The following is a 15,594-nucleotide window of genomic DNA, read 5'->3' on the forward strand; positions in this document are numbered from 1 at the left end:
TGCCAGTATTCTCTGCAAAACCCAACTGTGGACAAACTAACAATACTTGATTATAACCATTAATATACAACCACTCAAGCACTCAGTCAACAGAAAACACTGAGCTCAGACAAAGAGTGTACATCACTAATCTAGGGATTGAAATTGACATTTACCAGTTATCCCTGGAATTGCAGCTATTCAGGAGGACAATAGAACCACAAACCGGCAGCCAAGGGTAGGAAGGTGGATTAACCTGTCTACCATAGAGAAAAGGAAATTATCAGGTAAGTAGTAATTTCTCATTTCTCAGCATTCAGACAGATTAATCCATGACCAGTGGGATGTACCCAAGCTACTTCTGAAGAGGGCGGAAGACTGCCTGAGGTCCACCCAACAGCACACTTGTGAAGGCTGTGACCTCCCGGGCCTGCACGTCCAGATGTTAATTCCTAGAAAAAGTGTGTAAAGAGGACCACATTGCCGGTCAGCAAATTTTGATGGGAGACAACAATTGAAGCTCTGCCCATGAAACTGCCTGAGCCCTAGTGAAATGAGCCCTAACCTGCTTAGGTAATGGCTGTTCAGCATCCACATAAAGGCCATGATAACATTCTTAATCCAGCGTGCTATTGTAGCCTGTGATGCTGGGTCACCTTGTTTACCCACACTGTGGAGTACAAGCAGCTGGTCAGTCTTCCTAATAGGTCTAGAAAACTCCAAATACTTCAAGTGATGTCACTTGACATCCAAGGTCCGCAATAGACAATATTCATGTTAGGGTTTGTGGGTATATGGGCCCTGGGCCGAGGTGAGAGGTGGTACCGCCCATGGGGAGAAGCCCCGTGAGCCTCACCGTCGGGAGGCAAGGTCTCAGCTGCGGGGTGCATAGCACAGCAAGTTTTGGAGCAAGAGTAGAGAGAGAGAGCAAGATGGAGAGAATGGTTCCAGGAGGTGGAGCCAAGAAGCATTAGCATGGGGCTGATGTCAGGTACAGCTTGGGAAGTAGTTGAGTCTCTGTAGAATAGATACGGCAATGGTCCGCAGAGCGAGGTACACCGATGAGGGTTCCTCAGTAGAGATGATACGGCAATGGTCCGCAGAGCAGGGTATACCGATGAAGGTTCCTCAGTAGAGATGATAAGGCAATGGTCCACTGAGTGGGGTACTCACTAGGGATGTGCAGACAAAAAGTTTATGTTCATAAGTCCATAAATCGAAGGTGAGGGTCAATTTCGGTCAATATGGACATATGAGGAATTCCATAAGTTGAGGCTATGTCCATACGTGCACCGGTTCCCTAAATAAAAATTTAAACCCCTCACCCTCCTTAATCCCCCCCCAAGACTTACCAAAACTCCCTGGTGGTCCAGCGGGGAGTCAGGAAGCCATTCTTGTATTCCTTTGCGAGGAGCACGTGACGTCTGCGTCACGTCGGAGTGACGTGGACGTCACGTGATTCACCGCGCCTCTGCTCCCGGACCCCCGTTGGACCCAACCGGAACCTTTGGCCAGCTTGGGGGGGCCTCCTGACCCCCCCAAGCTGGCCAAAAGTTCCGGTTGGGTCCACCAGGGAGTTTTGGTAAGTCTTGGGGGGGTCAGGAGGGTGGGGGGTTTAAGTGTTTATTTAGGATCAACGATCGCGATTTCCAACTTATTCAACATAGCTATGTTGAATAAGTTGGAAATCGCGATCGTTGCGCCTCATCACTTTTTTAAGTTAAAAAAAAAAAAAAGTTGCGTTTTACATATGCGTTCAAAACGAATGCACACCCCTAGTACTCACTGTAGCGATGGTTCCAAAGGAAGCCCCAGGGAATGGGGCAGGCAGCAATCCCAGGCGCAGGGCCCTCCGAGGAGCAGATAGCCAGAGACGAGGAAAGGGCCCCCGAGGAGCAGGTACCCAAGACGTCTCACGCCAAGAGAGCAGGAGCTGAAAAGGAAGTCCTTAGTGAGTTAAGCGGAAATATCAATGAGGGAACTCGTCACCAAGTCGTAGGCAGACAGGGCCAGCCGACTTAAGAGTCCATGATGAATGACATCATCCGGGGAGAAGCCCCTGAGGTTCCTGCCATGACGTGCATAAGACTGGCCCGAGAGCACGCGTGCTTAAGGAACTCCGAGGGCAAGATGGTGGTCGGCGGTGTCCACGCTGTCCAGGGAGGCCCGGGAACAGGGGCAGACAGGCCGGCGATAGCTGGCAGAGGCCGCAAGTCTACCTCATGGAGTTAGAGCAGTGAGACATGCGGTGAACAACAGCGGTCACAGCCGTCTGCGACCGATGGGCGTAACAGTACCCCCCTTCTTAGGTCCACTCCCTGGGAGTTTGGGCTTTCTTGGGTGAGAAGCATGGAACTGCTTGATCAGATCTTTGTCAAGTATATTGACTGCAGGATCCCAGCTGTTCTCTTCAGGGCCAAATCCTTCTCATGAGATCAAATATTCCCATCACTTTCCGTGCTTTCTTACGTCCTCTACGTGATACGTAATGTCCTCTTCTGATGCCAGAGGTTGGGGCTCAGGTGGTTTTTTAGAGAATTCGGGCAAGAGAAGAGGCTTCAATAGTGAGGTGTGGAAGGCATTGTGAATCTTGAGCGATGTGGGGAGGTGGAGGCTGTAAGTGACTGGACCCAGTCGGCGAAGTACAGCGAAAAGCCAGATGTATCTGGGAGCAAAGTGGGCTGAAGGCAGTTTCAAGTGAATAAAGCGAATGCTGAGCCACACCTTGTCTCCAGGGTGGAGCCTCCTGATGATGGGCATCGTAGAACTTCTTTGACTTTGGAGCGGCTTGCTGCAGAAGTTGTTTAGTGTGATCCCGAAGTTGATGCAATTCTTGTGCGGTAGCCTGCGCCTCCGGAGAAGATATAGAGGGGTAATGGAAGAGGAGACAGAGGCTTGCGTCCGTATACTACCTGAAAGGGTGAAGACCCAGTAGATGCAGACTGGTGGGAGTTTAAGGCGAACTCAGCCCAGGGTAGTAAGTCGGACTAGTCATTCTGCTGAGAGTTCACATATGCGCGAAGGAATTGCTTCAGGGTTCAGTTCGTCCTCTCTGTCTGACCATTGGCCTGTGGGTTATAGGCCAATGTGAGGCCCAAGGCAATATCAAATTTTTTACATAGCGACCTCCAAACCTTGGCCGTAAATTGTACACCTCTATCAGAGAGTATGTGTCTCGGGAGTCCATGGAAGCGAAAGATGTGGCAAATGAACAATTTAGCTAGTTCCAGGGCTGAAGGATGTCCATGAAACGCCACAAAGTGAGCCATCTTTGAAGATTGGTCCACGGTGTTGGGTTTGTGGCATATTGTGGACTTTTGATCAAAGTGGCGATGACTCCACCCATGGGGAGGGGTCCCATGGGGAACCACAACGATTCGCTAGACTCTAGTAAGCAGACACTGAGGAAAGAAAGCTTTATTGTACTGCTGCTGTTAAAGTTGAATCTTGCCCAAGGAATGGACAGTACTGTAAGTCCAGCGATATCAAACAGTCTCTGTAGTAGATGGTCTCACCCAGATGTAGCAAAGGTTGGGTAGTGTTCCGCAGCGCGGGATAAGCCAAATCTGAAGGGTGGAATATGGAGAGCTGGAGCGTAGTGATACTCACAGAGTGGCAGTGCTGGTAAACTTCCTTTGGTAGTAGAATGAAGGGAAAGACCCAGGGTCCGAGGTGCAGGATACCCTGAGATGGATAGGCCCTCGAGGAGCAAGTACCTAAGAGCACCGAGGGATCCTGAAATAAAGTAGATAAGACCCCCGAGGAGAGGGTGTCCTTAGGTTAGGTAGTTGAACCCCGAAGGGCAGGTAGAAGCGAGAGGCCCCCGAGGAGCGGGTACCCAGAGCTTCCGTAGGAGCGAGATACCGCAGAGGGTAGAGAGGAATCCAAGCGAGCAGCTTAGAAGCGGTCAGAGTAGCAAAACCGAAGTCTTTGCTAACTCGTTGTATTGGAGCGGAGGTTTAAATACCCAGAGGTACTGACGTCATGCGGTGGGGACGCCCCCGAAGTTCCCGCCATGACATATTCAAAAGTGTGGGCAACGTGAGCTTGCACACTAGGAGGCCTCAGGAAGAAGCATGACGGACGGGGTTTCTGCAAACAGCAGCGGAGGCAGCCATCCTTCTAAGGGAGGAGGAAAAAGGTAGAAGAGAGGTGAGGCAGAGCGGTCTCAGCCGTCTGTGATCGATGGACGCAACAGTACCCCCTTCAAAGGGCCCCCTCTAGGACCTCTTCCTGGTGGTCTGGGTTTTCGAGGGTGTGCAAGATGAAATTGATGTACCATGTCCTTATCCATGATGTTGGCCAGAGGCTCCCATGAGTTTTCTTCTGGTCCATAACCATCCCAGGAGGTGAGGCATTCCCACGTCTTGCCTCTCTTACGGACATCCAAGATGTCATCTGCAGCATATTCAATGTCGACCTCAATGTCCAGATTTGTGGGTTCTAGGGTCTTATTAGAGAACTCTGAAAGCATCAAGGGTTTTAACAGAGAGACATGGAAGGCGTGTATTCTCATTGATGGAGGTAGTTTCAAACTGTACGTCAGATTTCCCAAGCGTTGAAGGATTGCAAAGGGTCCTACATAGCGAGTTGCAAAACGTGCTAAAGATAGTTTAAGACGGAGGAACTTGGTACTCAGCCAGACTTTGTCTCCAGGCTGAAACTGAGGTGCCTCTCGATGGTGAGCATCGTAGATCTTTTTTGCTTTCTGTCCTGCTTTGAGGAGCAGATCCTTCGTTTGCTTCCAAAGCTGAGATAAATCTGCTGCAGTAGCCTGTGTGGCAGGAGAAACCACTCATAAGGGAATTGGCAGAGGAGGAAGCGGTTGACGTCTATAGACCAGTTGAAAGGGAGAAAACCCCATAGATGTAGCAGGATGTGAGTTGATAGCAAATTCTGCCCAAGGCAGCAGTTCTGCCTGGTCACTCTGTCTTGAATTAATGTAGGACCGTAGAAACTGTTTAAGCGTTCTGTTCATTCTTTCACTCTGTCCATTAGACTGAGGGTGGTAAGCGGAGGTCAAGTCCAAGGAGATGTCAAATTTTTTACATAAAGCTCTCCAGAATTTAGCAGTAAATTGTACTCCTCTGTTGGACAGAATATGCTTAGGCATTCCATGAAGGCGGAAGATATATTTGATGAAGAGTCTTGCTAACTCCACAGCAGAAGGTAATCCTGGTAAGGCTACAAAATGTGCCATCTTGGAGAAGTGGTCAATGGTGATTCAAATGGTATTGTTCGGGTTGGAGAGTGGTAAGTCTACCACAAAATTGGTTGCTATATGTGTCCAGGGTTCATTCGGCGCTGGCAAGGGTTGTAGCAGACCCCAAGGACGTCCGGCTAGCAGCTTTTGCTTGGCACAGACAGCGCAGGAACCCACATAAGCTTGTACATCCTTTTTCATGGTTGACCACCAGTAATACCGCTGTAACATGGCCAAAGTATGACTCTGTCCAGGATGGCCGGCCAGGCAGGAATCATGCGCCCACTTCAACAGTTTCTTCCTTTGATTTCTAGCCACAACCATCTTCCCAGCAGGTACAACATGAGTGGCTGCAAGGACCACTCTCTCGGGATCAATGATGTGATGGGGTTCATCAGGCACATCCTGAGGGGAGAAGGATCGTGACAGGGCATCAGCCCAAGTGTTCTTCTCTCCCAGACAGTATTTCAAGAGGAAATCGAATCTGTTAAAGTGCAGTGACCATCTTGCTTGACGGTGATTGAGTCGTTGAGCATGTCTGAGGTATTCCAAGTTCTTGTGATCTGGTGTTGTGCACCTTCCAGCAAAGGACGCCACTCCTCAAAGGCCGGCTTAATTGCGAGTAACTCTTTGTCTCCGATTCCGTAATTTCTTTCGGCAGGCGAGAATCGCCTTGAGAAGGAGCATGGATGGAGCACATTGGATTCGCTGGACTGGCTTAAAACCGCTCCCATGCCGACGTCCGATGCGTCAACCTCGACGATGAATGGGCGAAGTGCATCTGGATAGAGGAGGCATGGCTTCTTTTGAAAAGCCTCTTTGAGAGTCAGAAAGGCTGATATGGCTTCAGGAGACCAGTTGGTGGAATTGGCTCTTTCTGGTCATAGCAGTGAGAGGGACTGTCAATGATGAGTAGTTCTTGATAAAGGAATGGTAGTAGTTCGTGAAGCCCAAGAAGTGGCACAGTGCCTTCAGGCCTGTAGGTTGGGGCCAATCCAGGATGCTTTCTAATTTCTTGGGGTCCATCTGAAACCCGTTTTTAGAAACAATGTAACACAAGAAGGGTACAGACTCCTTGTGAAACTCGCAATTCTCTAGTTTTGCGTATAAGTGGTACTCCCGCAGGCGTTTTAAAACCTTCTTGACGTGTTTGAAGATCTTATGAGAAGATCAGAATATCACCAAGGTATACTACTACACATTGATATAGTAAGTCCTGTAAGATGTCGTTCATCATATTTTGAAAGACCGCAGGTACGTTACTTAATCCGAAGGGCATGACGAGATATTCAAAGTGTCCATCGCGGGTGTTAAAAGCTGTCTTCCATTTGTCTCCTTCACGAATGTGCACCAAGTTGTAAGCTCCTTTGAGATCCAGTTTAGAAAATATCTTGGCTCCCTGGAGTCTGTCAAATAGTTCAGAAATTAAGGGCAGGGGATACCGGTCCTTGATGGAAATTTCATTCAGACCCCTGTAGTTGATGCAGGGACCCCTGTAGTTGATGCCATCTTTTTTATCCCACAAAAAAGAATCCTGCACCAGCCGGGAATTTGGAGGGTCTGATGAATCCTTTTTGAAGGTTCTCTTGTATATAGGCAGACATAGCTTTAGTCTCAGTTGCAGAAAAAGGGTAAACTCTTCCCTTTGGAGGCTCCGTATTGGGTTTCAGGTTTATAGCACAGTCAAAAACTCTGTGTGGTGGAAGTACATCTGCTGCTTGTTTAGAGAAGACATCCTGGAAGGAGGCATATTGTGAAGGTAAGCCAGGTAATGATGGTGTAGTGGGCATGCATATTAGCAGCAAGACCTCCGCGAGACACCAACCATGACAGCCAGGTCCCCACTGGGATAATTCCAGCGTGGCCCAATTAAACTGTGGCATATGATCTTGTAGCCAAGGCAGTCCAAGTACCACCGGATGCATGGCCTTTTCCAATACGAGGAAGGGAATGGATTCAGAGTGTAAACCTCCGGTGCGCAAGCCAATGGCCTGGGTAATCAATGAAACTTCTCCAGGAAGTGGTTCCCCATGGATTGAAGATAATAGCAATGGCTTAGCTATTGGTGTGGTAGGAATCCGTAGATTTATTTTATTTTATTTATTTATTATTTTTATATACCGACATTTGATCTGAGATATCACATCGGTTTATATTCAGGTACTGTAGGTATTTCTCTATCCCCAGAGGGCTTACAATCTAAGTTGTTCTACTAAGCATTTTAAGATGAAATTTCCTCCAGCTCCAGAGTCTATGAGAGCAAGGGTCTGAAATTCAAGGCTTCCGCAGAGAAGTGAGGCTGGTAGAGAGGAGTTGGAGCAGTGAGGCCTGGGAGGAGTCCTCCTGCAGATCCTAGGCCTGTCAGTTTCCCGGACAGATGGGACAGGTTTGGATGGCGAGGCCTGATGACCACAGTACATGCATAACCCCAAGCATTTGTGAAAGTGTCTTTCTTTAAAAGTTAAATGACTTTGGCCTAGTTGCATAGGCTCGTCCTCTTCTAAGGGAGCAGACGGTAGGCTTGAGGCAATTGGCACAGGTTTAGGACGGTTAGCTCCCATAGTGGACTTCCGAGGACTCTTAACCTCTTGAGTTCGGTCTCGAATACGGCGGTCAATTCTCCCAACCAGTTCCATAAGAGACTCAAGGGTATCAGGCAGATCACGAGCCACCAGTTCGTCCTTTAAGCGAGAGTTGAGGCCCTCCATGAAGATATCACGTAGACATCCAGTGTCCCAGTGCAGTTCGGATGCTAAAGTCTTGAATTCGATCACATAGTCTGTAAGCGGCTTATTACCTTGCTGGAAGTTAAGCAGGGCAGATCCAGCAATGGTCTGGCGAGCCGGGTCATCGAAGACAGACTTGAAAAGTTTCAGAAATCTTGATAGGTCATTCAGGATAGGATCTTCACGTTTCCATAACGGTGAAGCTGAGCCGAGTCCATGGAGTTAGCAATCTGTTGGGTTTGTGGCATATTGTGGACGCTTGGACAAAGTGGCGATGACTCCTCCAATGGTGAGGGGCCCCATGGCGAACCACAACGATTGGCTAGACTCTAGTAAGCAGACATTGAGGAAAGCAAGCTTTATTGTACTGCAGTTGTTAAAGCTGAATCTTGCCCAAGGAATGGACAGTATTGTAGACCAGTGATATCACAGTAAGCTCAGACAGTCTCTGTAGTAGATGGTCTCACCCGGATGTAGCAAAGGTTGGGTAGTGTTCCGCAGCACGGGATAAGCCGAACCTGAAGGGTGGAATATGGGGAGCTGGAGCGTAGTGATACTCACAGAGTGGCAGTGCTGGTAAACTTCCTTTGGTAGTAGAATGAAGAGAAGGACCCGGGGTCCGAGGTGCAGGATACCCTGAGCTGGATAGGCCTTGAGGAGCGAGTACCTAGGAGCCCTAAGGGATCCTGAAAGAAAGTAGATAAGACCCCCGAGGAGTGGATGTCCTTAGGTTAGGTACTTGAACCCCGAAGTGCAGGTAGAAGCGAGAGGCCCCCGAGGAGCGGGTACCCAGAGCTTCCATAGAAGCGAGATACCCCAGAGGGCAGGGAGGAATCCAAGCGAGCAGCTTAGAGGCGGTCAGAGTAGCAAAACTGAAGTCCTTGCTAACTCGTTGTATTGGAGCGGAGCGGAGGTTTAAATACCTGGAGGTACTGACATCATGCGGTGGGGACGCCCCCGAGTTTCCCGCCATGATGTATTCAAAAGCATAGGCAGCGTACGCGCGAGCGCCCTAGGAGGCCTCAGGAAGAAGCATTGCGAATGGGGATGCCCATGCTGTGTCAGAGATGCCGAGGGTTTCGGCAACCAGCAACGGAGGCACCCATCCTTCCAAGGGATGAGGAAAAGGGTAGAAGAGAGGTGAGGCAGAGTGGTTGCAGCAGTTTGCGACTGACGGACGTAACACACGGTAACCCAAATGGTGTTACTGCCACTGGAGGAAGGGAGGTCAACGATGAAATCGGTGGCAATGTGTGTCCATGGCTCACTGAGTGCAGGAAGAGGTTATAGGAGGCCCCAAGGACGACCTGCCAGCAGCTTCTAACTAGCGCAAGTGGGACATGTATCTACATTCGCTTGAGCATCTTTTTTCATTGTTGGAGAGAGTTGGAGAGAGTTCTAGCTTGTCCAGGGTGGCCTGCCAGCAAGGAATCATGTGCCCAGCATTGGATTTTCCTTCGAAGTTATCAGGGAACCACCATCTTCCCAGATGGCACGATAAAAGTGGTGGGGAGGAGAATTTTAGTTGGATCAATGATGTGCCGTGGAACATCTGGAATGTCTTCAGTGGAGAAAGAACAAGAGAGTGCATCAGCTCGAGAGTTCTTATTGCCTGGCCAGTATCATAGTAGGAAAAAAGAGAGACCAGCGGACCTGCCTGTGATTAAGGCTTTGAGCTTGGTGCAGGTACTCAAGGTTCTTGTGGTCAGTATATACCGTGATCTGGTGCTGCGCCCCCTCAAGCCAGGGATGCCACTCCTCGAAGGACAGTTTAATCATCAGTAATTCATTGTCCCCGATTCCATAATTGCACTCCACCGGAGAGAAGCTTCAGGAGAAGAAAGACCACTGGTGCAAGGTGTGACTTGGCTGAGTCTTGGCTGAGTACAGTACCAACACCGACGTCCGAAGCGTCAACTTCGACAATGAAGGGTCGTCGGGGGTCGAGATGACATAAGCATGGTTCTCATAGGAACACCTCCTTGAGCTCCTGGAAGGCGGTCACAGCCTCGGAGGACCACTGAGAAGGGTTGGCTCCCTTACGAGTCATGGTTATGAGTGGGGTGGTCAGTGTTGAATAATGATGGATGAACGACCTGTAGTAGTTTGTAAAACCAAGAAATCTTCGGAGCGCCTTAAGGCCCATTGGCTAAGGCCAATCGCGAAAACTCTTGGTCTTCTGTGGATCCATCCGAGACCTTTGGCTCGAGACCACATAGACTAGAAAAGGGACAGACTCCTGGTTGAAAGAGCATTTCTCCAGCTTAGCATATAGCTGGGTGTCCCTTAGATGTTGCAGAACATTGGCGATGTCCTGGTGATGGTTCTGGAGGTCTTGTGAAAAAACCAGGATGTCATCCAGGTAGATCACGACACAACTGTACAGCATGTCTCTGAAAATCTTGTTCATTATATTCTGAAACACCGCTGGAGCGTTGCAGAGGCCAAACGACATTACCAGGTATTCAAAACAGCCATCGCGGGTGTTAATGCAGTTTTCCATTCGTCACCCTGGCATATCCTGACCAAATTATAAGTTCCCTGAGGTCCAATTTGGTGCATATATTGACCCCCCCCCCCCCCCCGGAGCCTGTCACAAAGTTCAGTGATTAGTGGCAAGGGATAACGGTCCTTCTGGGTAATCTCATTTAGGCCGCGGTAATCTATGCATGGCCGGAGGGAGCTGTCCTTTTTCCCCACAAAAAAGAATCCGGCTCCAGCGGGCAATTTGGAAGGCCGAATAAAGCCTTTTGCCACATTCTCTTGTATATACTCAGGCATGGCTTTAGTCTCTCTCAATGAAAGCGGGTAGATCCTTCCTCGGGGAGGCTCAGTGTTAGGCAGTAAGTTTATAGCACAATCAAATGAGTGGTGAGGAGGTAGGGTGTCTTTGGCTTTCTTTAAAAACACATCCGCGAAGGAGGAGTACTGCGGCAGAAGACCTGGAAGAGACGACATAGTAGCCATGCAACGTATCATGGACACTACCTCCAAACATCTTTTATGGCAGGAGTTGCCCCATTGGTACAATTGTAGAGTGGTCCAATCGAATTGCGGAGTTTGTAGTTTTAACTACGGCAATCCAAGGACCACAGGGTGTATAGCCTTGACCAGTACCAGAAAGGAAATGGTTTCTGTGTGCAGAAATCCAGTGGGGAGTCAGATGGGAACTGTGGAAAAAGTTACTTCGCCTGGTAATGATTTGCCATAAATGGAGGAGGGCAGTAATGGCATTGGAGTATGGATGGTGGGGATCCGAAGGTGTTCCACAAGTTGTTTTAGGATAAAACTTCCACCGGCTCTGGAGTCCACCAATGCCAGGGTGTGAAATTCCTGATCGTCCAAATTAAATGAGACAGGCAGAATTAATGGAGGAGAGGGTGAGGTCAGGTTTAGCAGAAGTCCTCCGGCAGAACCTAGGCCTGGGAGTTTCTCGGACAGAGTGGACAGGAGGGTACCACATGGCTTGGTTGACCACAGTACATGAAAAGGCCAGATCTTTGACGACAACGCTTTTCCTTTGAGGATAGATGACTAAGGCCCATTTGCATCAGTTCCTCTTACACTGTGCTTTGTGTAGCAGTGGTCTGAGCGGGTGATGTTGGTCGGATGCGTGGAGCACCTGAAGCCATCCTCTTGGGTCCTCTGGCCTCCTGCAAACGCTCATGAAGACGGCGGTCAATGCAAGCGGCGAGGTCTATCAGGGAATCCAACGCCTCAGGGAGTTATCGTGCTGCTAGTTTGTCCTTGATTCATGGGCTCAGACCTTCAAGGAAGATAGCACACAGGCAGCCCAGGTCCCAGTGCAATTCAGACGAGAGAGTCCTAAACTCGATGACATAATGGTCAGAGATCTGGAACCTTGTTGCAGATGCAGGAGCGTAGAGCCGGAAATGTCCTTTCACCTGGGTCATCGAATACGGAGCGAAATAGGGCGAAGACGCCTGGTAGGTCGTGGAGGATCGGATCCGTTCACTCCCAAAGGGGTGATGCCCAGGCCAATGCCTTCCCATCGAGAAGGGACAAAATGTATGCTGTCTTGGAAACTACGTCAGGGAAACATGCAGGTTGTGGAAAAAAGTGCATTTTGCACTGGTTCAAGAAGTCCCTACACAACGAGGAGTCACATGCGAAACAAGGAGGTGCCAGCAAAGACACTGTAGGCTGGAGTGATGATGCATATGAAGCTAGGCTTGGCTTGGTAGGCGTCAAGGCGGAGTCCAGCCGATTGTTCAATTGATTTATGGCACTAGCTAAAGTCTCCAAAATCTTTTGCTGTTCTGTAATTTACTGGGCAGGGCCAGGGATGACCTGGAGCGCCGAGACCAGTGCCGGGTCCATGACTTATCAATCTGTTAGGGTTTGTGGGCATGTGGGCCCTGGACCGAGGTGAGAGGTGGGACCTGTTCTTTACGAAGATCCGACTCAATTATGTCTTACGTTATGACCTTTGAAAGGGCTCGGTTGCTGAAGCGTGAATATTCCATTGATGAATTTCCATTTTGCTTCAAGCTCAGAAGTTTTCCACTTAAGAACATAAGAAATTGCCATGCTGGGTCAGACCAAGGGTCCATCAAGCCCAGCATCCTGTTTCCAACGGAGGCCAAACCAGGCCACAAGAACCTGGCAAGTACCCAAACACCAAGAAGATCCAATGCTAGATATTAATAGCAGTGGCTATTACCTAAGTAAACTTGATTAATAGAAGTTAATGGACTTCTCCTCCAATAACTTATTCAAACCTTTTTTGAACCTAGCTACACTAACTACCCTAACCACATCCTCTGGCAACAAATTCCAGAGCGTAACTGTGCATTGAGTGAAAAAGAATTTTCTCCGATTAGTCTTAAATGTGCTACTTGCTAACCATGGAATGCCCCCTGTTCCTTCTATTATCCAAAAGTGTAAATAATCGATTCACATCTACTCATTCAAGACTCATCTCCCTTTAAAATTAGCTTCCAGAGTGCCCCATTCTAGATCAATCAACTCTTGAATATATCCATAATGGGAAAGAAAGCAAAATTGCTTACTTTGTAATAGGTGTTATCCCAGGACAGCAGGATGTAATCCTCACATGGGGTTGACATCATTGATGGAGCCCTGGTACGGAAAACTTTCTGTCAAAGTTTCTAGAAACTTTTGACTGGCCCTGTAAGGCCACTGAGCATGCCCAGCATGCCATGATATTCTCTGCCACAGGGGTCTCTCTTCAGTCTCATATGTAGCAATAAGCTTTAGCAAAAAAGAAAATAATACAACGTATCGGACCCAACTCTGCGGGGTGGCGGGTGGGTTTCGTGAGGACTACATCCTGCTGTCCTGGGATAACACCTATTACAAGGTAAGCAATTTTGCTTTATCCCAGGACAAGCAGGATGCTAGTCCTCATATGTGGGTGATTAGCAAGCAAGAGGCTGAGTCATTATGTAGTGAAGTATTGTTGTTGAAAATGAGGCAGCCGAAAATCACAGCAGGTTGGATGTAGAAGGAGTTGGGATTAAACTGGAAACAAGCTCTTTAAGACAGATTGTCCGTAGGCTGAACCTTGTCGTCCCTGCTTGTCCAAACAGTAATGAGCTGCAAAGGTGTGAAGCGAACTCCATGTTGCTGCTATACATATGTCAAGAATTGGCACTAAACAATAGTGTGCTACTGAGGTTGACATTGCTCTCACTGAATGCGCTTTTACTCGCCCTTGGAGAGGAAGGCCTGCTTTCTCATAGCAAAACTGTATGCAATCTGCTAACCAGTTGGATAGAGTATGTTTACCCACTGCTTTACCCAGTTTGTTTGGATCATAAGATGCAAAAAGTTGAGTGAATTTTCTGTGGACTGCAATGCGGTCTAAGTAAAAAGCTAGTGCACGTTTACAATCCAAGGTATGTAAGACTCGTTCTCCTTGGTGTGAATGAGGCCTTGGAAAGAATGTGGGTTAAACCATGAATTGGTTCAAGTGGAATTCCGTAACTACTTTGGGAAGGAATTTTGGATGTGTACAGAGAACCACTCTGTCATGTAGGAATTTTGTATAGGGTGAGTATGTGACAAGTGCTTGTAATTCACTAACTCTTCTAGCCGATGTAATAGCTATGAGGAAGATAGTCTTCCATGTGAGAAATTTAAGGTCACAGGAATTCATGGGTTCGAAAGGAGAACGCATGAGTCTTGTTAAGACCAGATTCAGGTCCCATTCTGTGACTGATGGTCGAATTGGTGGTTTAAGTTGAGTTAAACCTCTCATAAACCTGCTGACAAGAGGATGTATGGATATTGGTGCATCTCCCAGTTTGTTATGGTAAGCTGAGATTGCACTTAAATGTACTCTTACAGATGAAGTCTGGAGACCAGAATCTGAAAGATGGCATAAATAGTCTAGTAGAGAAGTTGTGGGGCAGGAGAAAGGATCAATATCTTTTGTATGCACCACAAAGTAAATCTTTTTCATTTCGAAGAATAGTTCTTACATGTGGAAGGTTTGTGTGAAGCTATAAGCACTTGAGATACATTGGTTGAAAGATTGAGTGGTTGTAAGATCAAGCTTTCAACATCCATGCTGTCAGGGATAGGGAGTGAAGGTTGGGGTGGCGCAACCAACCCTGGTCTTGAGTTATGAGAGTGGGAGCTACACCCAGGCGAATTGGATCCCTGATCGAAAGGTCTAGAAGTGTGGGAAACCATACTTGTCGAGGCCAATACGGGGCTATGAGTATCATGGACCCCTGTCCTGTTGTAGCTTCACTAGAGTTTTGGTTATGAGCGGTATCCGAGGATACACATATAGAAGGCCTGAGTTCCAAGGGCGAACAAAGGTGTCCTTGGCTAGTTGGTGATTCTGTCTGCGTAGAGTGCAGAATTTGTCCACTTTGTGATTCAATTGTGACGCAAAGAGGTCTATTGTTGGTTGTCCCCAATGTTGAAATATCCTGGTCACTACTGAGGGATCCAGGGACCATTCGTGTGGTTGGAACTGACGACTGAGGCGATCCACCACTACATTGTGAACAACTGCCAGATAAGTGGCCCGGAGAAACACTGAGTGTGTCAGGGCCCAGTCCCAAATCTGCGCAGCTTCTTGGCACAGGAGGTACGAGCCCGTACCTCCCTATTTGTTGATGTACCATATGGCTACTGTATTGTCCGTTTGGATCAGAACAGTCTTGTGCGAAAGGCAGTCTTTGAACACATGAAGCGCATAACATATAGCTCGAAGTTCTAGGAAATTGATTTGAAATGTTGCTTCGAGTTTTGTCCAAGTACCCTGGGTTTGGTGATTGTTTATGTGAGCTCCCCAACCCAAGGTGGATGCATCTGTAGTTAAAGTTATCTGTGGGACTGGTTGTTGGAAGGGTAGGCCTTTTCGCAAATTGTCCTTGTTCACCCACCAAAGTAGAGATGAACGTAGCTGGCGGGTTACTTGAATTGGAGAATACAGTGGCTGAATGGCTTGGATCAATTGGGATCTTAATGTCCATTCGGTTACCCTCATGGCGAGTCTTGCCATAGGAGTTACATGAACTGTGGAGGCCATGTGGCCTAGTAAGGTTAGAAACTGATGAGCTGTTGCTTGCTTCTTTGAATGAATCGAGTTTGCCAGTATGGAACGTGTTTCTGCTCGATCCTCGGGTAGAAAAGCCTTTGAGAGTACGGTGTTCAATTCTGCTCCTATGAATTGAAGCAGGTGAG

General features: G+C 48.2%; 1 protein-coding gene across 4 annotated transcripts in view; it reads right to left on the reverse strand.

Annotated features, from left to right (window-relative positions):
• The window catches only part of LOC115092720 (disintegrin and metalloproteinase domain-containing protein 9-like), a 978,865-nt gene that overhangs the window by 722,874 nt on the left and 240,397 nt on the right, over positions 1 to 15,594 (reverse strand). The window lies entirely within an intron of this gene.

The sequence above is a fragment of the Rhinatrema bivittatum genome, chromosome 5, assembly GCF_901001135.1.
Source record: "Rhinatrema bivittatum chromosome 5, aRhiBiv1.1, whole genome shotgun sequence".
Lineage (NCBI taxonomy): Eukaryota > Metazoa > Chordata > Amphibia > Gymnophiona > Rhinatrematidae > Rhinatrema > Rhinatrema bivittatum.